The 8,887-nt window shown below is 33.2% G+C and overlaps 1 pseudogene; it reads left to right on the top strand.

Moving 5' to 3' along the window:
* Positions 1-1,123: 1,123 nt before the first annotated feature.
* On the top strand, positions 1,124-5,472 carry LOC110646576 (disease resistance protein RPV1-like; annotated as a pseudogene).
* Positions 5,473-8,887: the final 3,415 nt, after the last annotated feature.

Below are 8,887 nucleotides of genomic sequence, written 5' to 3'. Positions count from 1 at the left end.
TTTTTTAAAATATAAACACTAAATATAGTGAAGAAAAAAAAAAGCGAAAGGACGGCACCGGTGATTGAGGAAGTCAGACTCTGAAAAAATGAAATAGTATTTTAACAAGTTTTTATTAAAAAAAAAAAGACAATTTGTATTTTGAATGAAAAATAAAAATGAAATTAAAAAAAAATAAAAATTTCTACAAATTAACAGAAGCTTGATCTTCTCGACGAGAACTACGTAATATATGACGCCCATATGATATATGCCGCTGTTAACTTGATTTCACCAACTCAAATCCCATGGCTTCTTCAGTCAACTAGTGAAGGCATTATGCCAATGAAAAATTCTTGCGTATGCCATAATTTGAAGCAACAAAAAATAGGGGTAATTTTTATAAACCTTTCCAAAATTTTGTCTCAAATTTTATTTTATTATTATTATTTAATTTTAATTTATTATTAAAAAATTTTTAAATTTTAATTTAATTTTATAAAAAATCTCTTTAACTTGTAGATTTTTAATTTTAAAAAATAAAATTATTTTTTTTATTTTTTTTACACTAAACAAAAATTTCAATACTTCAATTATTATCTAGACTTGTCATAAAAATATTAATACCATTATAATAATTTACTTAAAAAAAATAAATATTTACCCTTTAAAAACCGCTAAAATTACATTTAAAAACTTTCACATTTTAGTTTAAAGAAATTTCTTAGTTTAAAAAATTAGCTATTTAGAGAAATTTTTATGAAATAAAAATAAAAATTTAAAAATTTTTAATGATAAATTAAAATTAAAAGATAAAAATAAAATATTAGATAAAATTTAAGATCATTTATAAAAATTATTAAAAAATAAGAAGAAAAAAAGAAAGGAGAAGTCTTATGATATGTTAATGATGTAATACAAATTTCATTTTATATTTGAATGTTTAATAATTACCAGTTACAAAAGAGTTTTAGTAATTATTAAATTTAATTTTTTCTGTATGAATTTTTTTTTTAAATCTATGAAAGCTACTAATAACACCCATTTAATTTTTTTTTGAAATATATATATATATATATATATATATATATATATATATATATATATATATATATATATATATATATCCACCAACATTAGGTTGATTTCTCCCGCATAATCGCTATGGCTTCTTCCTCTGGTTCTTGCGCTCGACCCAAGTATGAAGTTTTCCTTAGTTTCAGAGGCGAAGATACCCGTGATAATTTTACCAGCCATCTCTATTCTGCTCTGCATCGGAAACAGATTAAAACCTTCATAGATAATGAACTTGATAGAGGAGAGGAAATCTCATCAACCCTCTTGAAAGTCATTGAAGAATCAATGATTTCAGTTTTCATTTTCTCAGAAAATTATGCAGCTTCCCCGTGGTGTTTGGATGAACTGGTGAAGATTCTTGAATGCAGGAAGCTGGCTGACCAAATGGTTTTACGTTTTCTACCGTGTTAATCCCATGGATGTTGCAGAGCAAAAAGGGAGTTTTGGGGATGCATTTGTCAAACTTGAGAAGGGTTTCAAGCAGAGCATAGATAAGGCGCAAAAATGGAGAGCTGCGTTGAATGAAGCTGCTAGCTTATCTGGTTGGGATTCGCTAGTCATAAGGTAACTGTGATTTCCTCTTTAATTTCTTCTCCTTTTTGTCTTTTACTCAAATTTTATTTTCACAAATGAACAATTAATGGATTTAATCATCTGTTTGTTAGATGATTCAGAAAAATTTCTAAGTTAAGGGGATTATGATGAATAAGGATTTCATTTATTCATTGACAACTTTATTTAGATTTATAGTATTATATAAAATAAGGATTTGGAGCTATTTGGTGGCCATGATTAGATGGATATATGACTAAGTCTAAGAGTTGAATTTATGAAATGATTATTTATATGGCTTCGTTATTTTTCAATTATACAAGTTTATTTTATATGAATAGACTAATAAATTCAAGATGAGTTTATGAAATATTAAATGGCTCCAAATTTTTGAAAATCATGTTGATTATACACATATATAAGTTGATTATTTAATTTTATATGAACTCAGAACTGTTTCTTTTATATTTTTCGTAGGCCTGAATCCAAACTTATTGAGGAAATTGTTGAGGATATTTTGAAGAAATTGAATCATATGTCATCTCGTAATTATAAGGGTTTGGTTGGAATTGGTTCACGCATTCAGAGAATCGAATCATTGTTAAGCATTGGATCTATGGATATTCGTGTTTTAGGGATTTGGGGAATGGGTGGTATTGGTAAAACAACCATTGCTGGGATTGTGTTTGATAAAATCTCTGCACAATTTGATCGTTGCTTCTTTCTGGCTAATGTTAGGGAAGAATCAGAAAAGTATGGACTGTATCGGCTACGAAGGGAACTTTTCTCTAAATTATTAGGAGAAGAAAATCTCAACTTAGATGCATATGATATTAGAGCCAGTTTTATTGAGAGGAGACTTCATCGAACAAAGGTTCTTGTTGTTCTTGATGATGTGAATAATTTCAGACAAATAGAATTTTTAGCAGGAGAGCATGAATGGTTTGGACCAGGAAGTAGAATCATTATAACAACTAGAGATAAGGACGTTCTTAAGAGTAGTGAAATCTATGAAGTTGAAGGATTAAATTACCATAAAGCACTTCAGCTTTTTAGTTTGAATGCATTTAAACAAGACCAACCATGACAAGACCATCTAAAGCTATCAGAAACAGTAATAAGTTATGCTAATGGTAATCCACTCGCTCTGAAAGTTCTGGGTTCTTTTCTACACCGTAGGAGTATGGGAGAATGGAAAAGTGCATTGCATAAACTAGAAAGAAATCCCAACATGGAGATTCAAAATATATTAAGAATAAGTTATGATGGATTGGATGTCGAAGAGAGACGTTTTTCTTGATATTGCATGTTTCTTCAAGGGGGAGGATAAGGATTTTGTGGAAAGAATACTAAATGGCTGCGGCTTTTCTTTCGACATTGTAACAAGTGTTCTTATTGATAAGTCTCTTGTAACAATTTCTAACAATAAGTTGGAGATGCATAATCTACTACAACGAATGGGTTGGGAAATTGTTCGACAAGAATCTATTAAAGAGCCTGGAAAGCGCAGCAGGTTATGGACTTCTGAAGATGTTTTCCATGTGTTGACGAGAAATACGGTAAGATTGAAATGCATTAAATTTCCTCTTTATGAGTAAAAAGCAATGAATTCCCAAGTTAATTCTCCTTAAGATGTTCTATACTTTTATGTCCTACTCTTTTATGATTTGATTGCGTTGATTATTAGGGAACTGAAACAACTGAAGGTATATATTCCTTTACATGTATAAAATGGAAGACACATTCTTAGATCCTGAAGCCTTTGCAAGGATGCACAACTTGAGGTTGCTCAAATTTTATATTTCTTGCCCTTACTATTGGGTGAATAGCCAAGTGTACCTTCGACAAAGTCTTGAATTTTTGTCAGATAAGTTAAGCTATCTCTGGTGGGATGCATGCCCCTTAAGGTCTCTGCCATTGAATTTCCGTGCTGAGAACCTTGTTGAACTTAGAATGCCTTATAGCCATGTTCAATTGCTTTGGGAGGGAAACCAGGTATTTCATGAACAGTACAAGTGTTCCAAATGCATTTAGCCATATAAATATCTATAACTTGTAAATTCATGAATGTGCTTATTTCTTTGTTGGCCCACTTGTTGCAGAATCTTGAGAAGTTGAACACAATTGACCTCAGGCACTCACGGCACCTTATCGGATTACCAGACCTATCACGAGCCCTAAATCTTGAATGTATCAATCTTGAAGGCTGCATAAGTTTACTTCAGGTGCCATCATCCATTAAATGTTTCAAGAAGCTTACTGTCCTGAATCTGGAAAATTGCAGAGAGCTAAGTAGTATTCCAAGCTGCATTTATCTGCAATCACTTCACAAACTCAATCTCTCTGGATGCTCAAAATCGAAGAACTTACCGGAGATCTCAAGGAGTGTAGAAGAGTTAAGTCTGGATGGAACAGCCATAGAAGAATTGCCTGCGTCTATTGAGCATCTTTCTGAACTTGACTTTTGGAGTCTACGTAACTGTAAACTTCTTAGAAGCCTTCCAAGCAATATTTGTGCAATGAAATCTCTAAACAGCCTTTTGATTTCTGGTTGCTTAAAGCTGGAAAGCATACCTGTCAGTATCAGAAAACTTTCTCAACTACAAAAGCTAGACATTAGTGGTTGCAATGGACTGACATCCTTACCAGAACTTCCACCATATCTTAGGCTCTTAAATGCCAGTGGTTGCATTTCACTTGAAACAATATCATCTTCAGCAACTTTATTTAGCCCAAAATGTCCAAATAATCAGAGGTATTGCTTTACTAACTGTCCAAGATTGAATCAGAATTCACAACGCATCATTGAAGTTGATTCACAGTGGAGGATTCAGCACACAGCAGCTGCAGCTGTAAAAGATTATGATCAGGTCTCTCTCACACATATTTTAATTTTTGTTTGAGAAACTTTTGTAAAGATGACAATTCTTGAATGAATTGTTGTATCTTAAGAGTGTTTTAGCATTTTAAAAGCTTCAACTTAGAGCTTTTAAAATTAGCTGCTCTTAAGTTTCCAACAGCTAACTGCTACTAATTTAAACAAGTCACTGAACACTTCTGGAATGTTAAGGATAAACTGCTAACAGCTACTCTGAACAGCTAAACCAAACACGCTTTTAGCAGTTATTGCTCTTGGTAATAATTTATATATATATATATTTGATGCAGGGGCTTCGTTCACTACCATCGATTTGTTTTAGTTTCCCTGGAAATGAAATTCCAAAGTGGTTTGGATATCGGAAAAAAGGTTCTTATATCCCTATCAAGCTATCGACAAATTGGCTTAATCCCAAGTTCTTAGGTTTTGCTGTATGTGCTGTTATTGACTGTAGAGACTCTGCAGATAGTGGCATTTATGTTCCATGTGAATGCAATTTGATGACCAACCATGGCGATCACCATGTTGTGAGTTGCATTTTGCGAGGTTTGGCTAACATGCCGGATGAACTTGGATCCTGTTTTATTAGATCAAATCATGTGTTCCTGGGATATGATTTCAGCTTATATCTGAGAGCAATTGAGGAAAAAGAACAAGAGAAATCGTATTATTATAGTGAAGCTACATTTACTTTCTACTCAAAGAAAGAAGTAGGGCACTCTAGTACCTTGCGCGTGGTCAGTATGTGTGGTGTCCATCTACTATATGCTCAGGATGAGGGGGGCACAAATCAGTGCAGTTGACCAGGTATAACTTTGCCATTAGACTAATAGCTCAATGGTCAAGTATGCATCTTGTAATTATTATTTTCTTTTAAAAAAACAAGGATTTAATTGTGTATTTTGAAGCATTTTGTTATTTGTTGAAGTATATACATATAGCTCTAAAAGTAAAAGTAAAATAAAAAAAAAAAAAGCTAATTCACAGTTTCTTTTGTTATTAATTTAGAAAAATTCTAATTTTTAAGTAATGTATACAATATGATGCAATAGGTATATGATAGTGGAGATGGATTATTTTCTACAAGGCATAGCGAAGCAAGAAAAAAAAAATGAAAATTGTATTCACAACATCTATCCTTATTAAATGGTGGATTTAATCTTGCATCTTGCAGAAGTATCTCAACAACTCTCATGGTGGGTCTTGCATCTTTCTCCTCATGGACACATTTTAAAGCCACCTCAATAAGAATTTTCATCTGGTTCTTGTCATAACTTCCTTCTAATTTGGGGTAAAATCTTTTCCATCCTGAGGTACATTGCAGTAGCTTCCTTAACCGTGCTTTCACCTATGTCTTCGGTCCTATATGTCGGCTGTCGGGTTACTTTAGTTACTATCTCCAGTAATACCATTCCACGGCTATAAACATCTATTTTGGAAGTGATGGGCAGACTGAAAACCCACCTGGAGCAAATGTAACTCTAGTTCCTCTTATCATTTAAAGCTTTGAAATTCCATTGGGTGTCTCTCTTTTTAGTGGATAAGAGAGGCCAAAATCTGACACCTTTGGCTGGTAATCACAGTCTAGGAGTGTATTTTGAGGCTTTACATCACACTTTAGAACCCACTCTAAACACTCTTCATGTAAACAGGAAAGGCCCTTGGCTATACCCAAGGCAATTTCAAGCCTCTTTTCCTAATCAAGTGTTTTAGTAGAGAGATTTTCTGCCAAGGATCTATGCTTCATGTACTCGTAAAGCATGTGCTTTCCCTGTCAACATTCCCTCTGCACAATAGCACCACATCTGTATCAAGTTCATGAGAATAAGCCTCCCAATCACATTTAAATTCTGCCGGGAATTGTGCTTCTCCTTGGTTACCTTCATTGATCGATTGCTTTACTGCTGGAACTTTATGATTAGATAATATACCTTTGTATGCAGTAATTCCTCCTTCTCCTCTTCCAAACTCTTCGCCGAAACCTCGAGTTGATTTTTTGAGCTCGGCATGGGTGAATTTTTTAATACCAGTTGCAGCTTCAAGGTAATCTTGCTTGACTGCACCTGTGTTGAGTTTTGGTGGGTTTTGATCAAGAAACACCTTAACAAGAAAATGACAATGAACTCAATTGCTTCCATTATCCAAGCAAGCCAAAACACAAACTTTAGTAATCCATTTTCTTGTCTTTCTGAATACATTCTAATAAGGATTGACCTCAGTAAATAGATCCCTTAATCAAGGTAGATACTCAGTAAATTGAAAAGCATGGACTAATGCCCAATTGCAAGAGGCTAACAATTAAACCCGTTGAAGAAGGCATTACAATTGAAATCCAAGTCATTAAAAGCCCACCCAGAGATGTAAAAAGAATCCTAAAACTCAGTTGCCAAGGTCTAGCCCAACACCGACCGTAGCTAGAGTAGACTCTAATAACAAGAAGATTTAGCTTGAGCCCTGTCTTCCCCTTTGCAAATCGTCACTGGGGATCTTGAACGCCAAGGGAAGAACTAGGTCATATAAGGCCGAAGTCGGACAAGGAGACCCACATATATCATCCACGGAGATAGATTGTGTTAGATTAGAAACCAACAACGAAAAGAACATAGATCTATGGGTGGGCTCAAGAGAAGGAAAGCTTGGGGGACTTGCACACAGAGGAAAGCACAGTCAAAGGGTCCCTAGGCTTTACAAAGATGAAACTTTGACGGCCAAGTTATTAGAGTTTTTTGGGGGTGTGGATGTAAATAAGAGCCGGTGAATAGAAATTCACTCACAGGTAAGTAATCAGATGATTTTTCTTATTAGAGTTTTGGGTCTAAAAGCTTTTCTTTGAGGGAGAAGGTGTTCATATCATATAAAGAGATGATGTACATAGTAGACATGAAGAGGTTGGGCTTTACCATGAAGGTGTTCACTTGAGAGGACTTCCTTTATTAGGTAGACTAAGCTATGTCTACCTTCACTATACCATTTTTAGGTAGACTTTGAAGTCTACCTTTGCTGGGTAGACTTAGAGAGAAATGAGTTGAAGAGCTAAAATACAGAGGATTGAAAGAGCCGAAAACTCTAATACCATTAGATTAAAATTCATTGGTAGTTGAAAGGTTGGATTTTGAAAATATATTGGCAACTATTTTTTTAAATGATTTTTTTATCATATTTATTATAGGATATCCTCAAATCAAATAACCAATGCAACATACCAATTGTCATATTGCACTTCAAAAATAACAGATTCTATGAGGGATTATGATCTCCTAGATGACGCAGCTTGTAGCGTGGAAAAGAATTGACACACGATTAAACCTATAAAAATAAATAAGATTTAATTCAAGATCTTAAAATAAATAAGATTTAATCCAGAATTTGAGGATAAAATAAAGCAAATATAGCTTTATAAAGAAGACAACTTCATTGAATAAATCTAAAAACTTGTACATAATGAAAATATAATGGGTACTTATAGAGTTCTAAATCTTAATCCTCAAAGAAAAATAATTTAAAAGACCTAAACTAATTAGGAATAATATTTTAAAGTCCTAAGTAAAATAGAAATAACAACCAAAAACTAAATAGGAATTAAACATTCCAAATTATAATAGAAATCCTAAACTAAGTGGGACTTCAAATATTTCTTTTTCACTTAGCACTTTGTCATTCACCCACACTTGTGAAAAAAAAAAAAACTAGATCTTGAGTTAATTTCTGGTCCGAACAATAATGAAATGACTATCTCACACACCATTCTCTTCTACTTGAGATAAATTTGGTTTCAAATTTTAAAATGTTGATGAATCAAAATCTCCATTGGAAGATCACACCATATTTTCTTCTTGAATGGTATCAATAAGATTTGGTTTCAAATTTTAAACTGTTGATGAATCAAAATCTCTATTGGAAAATCACACCATATTTTCTTCTTGAATGGTATCAATAAGATTGTCTTGAGTAAAATTGATTTGAGTAATTTCGCATCTTTCTTAGCATGCTTAAACTCACCTGGACAAATAAGATCAACAAAAACACTAGGGTAATTGTTAGAGAAAATTTCAGTCTCCATTGGAACCTTCATGGCTTTATGCTCTTCCTTTCCTATAATACTCTTTTTAAACTCTTCATCATCCAGCATAGCAAAAGGCATTGTAAAAGTGTCAAATTCAAATTCAAGATGATCTCTTTATTCTACAAAGTTTTTCAATGACTTGTCTTCAATCTTTTGTATGAACATTGACCTCCTCATTGAGTATGCTGATTCATCTTGTTCACAATCTTCCTCTTCATCCTCTCCATCAGGTCCACAATAGATTTCACCATCATCATCACGATATTTTTTAATGATGTTGATAGATTTTCTCTTTGGATATTCATTTGACCTATGTCCTTCCTCATTGCACCTATAGC

The sequence above is a fragment of the Hevea brasiliensis genome, chromosome 12 (assembly GCF_030052815.1).
Source record: "Hevea brasiliensis isolate MT/VB/25A 57/8 chromosome 12, ASM3005281v1, whole genome shotgun sequence".
Lineage (NCBI taxonomy): Eukaryota > Viridiplantae > Streptophyta > Magnoliopsida > Malpighiales > Euphorbiaceae > Hevea > Hevea brasiliensis.
The sequence above is the reverse complement of the archived record's forward strand: the minus strand, read 5'-3'. Positions and strand labels throughout refer to the sequence as shown.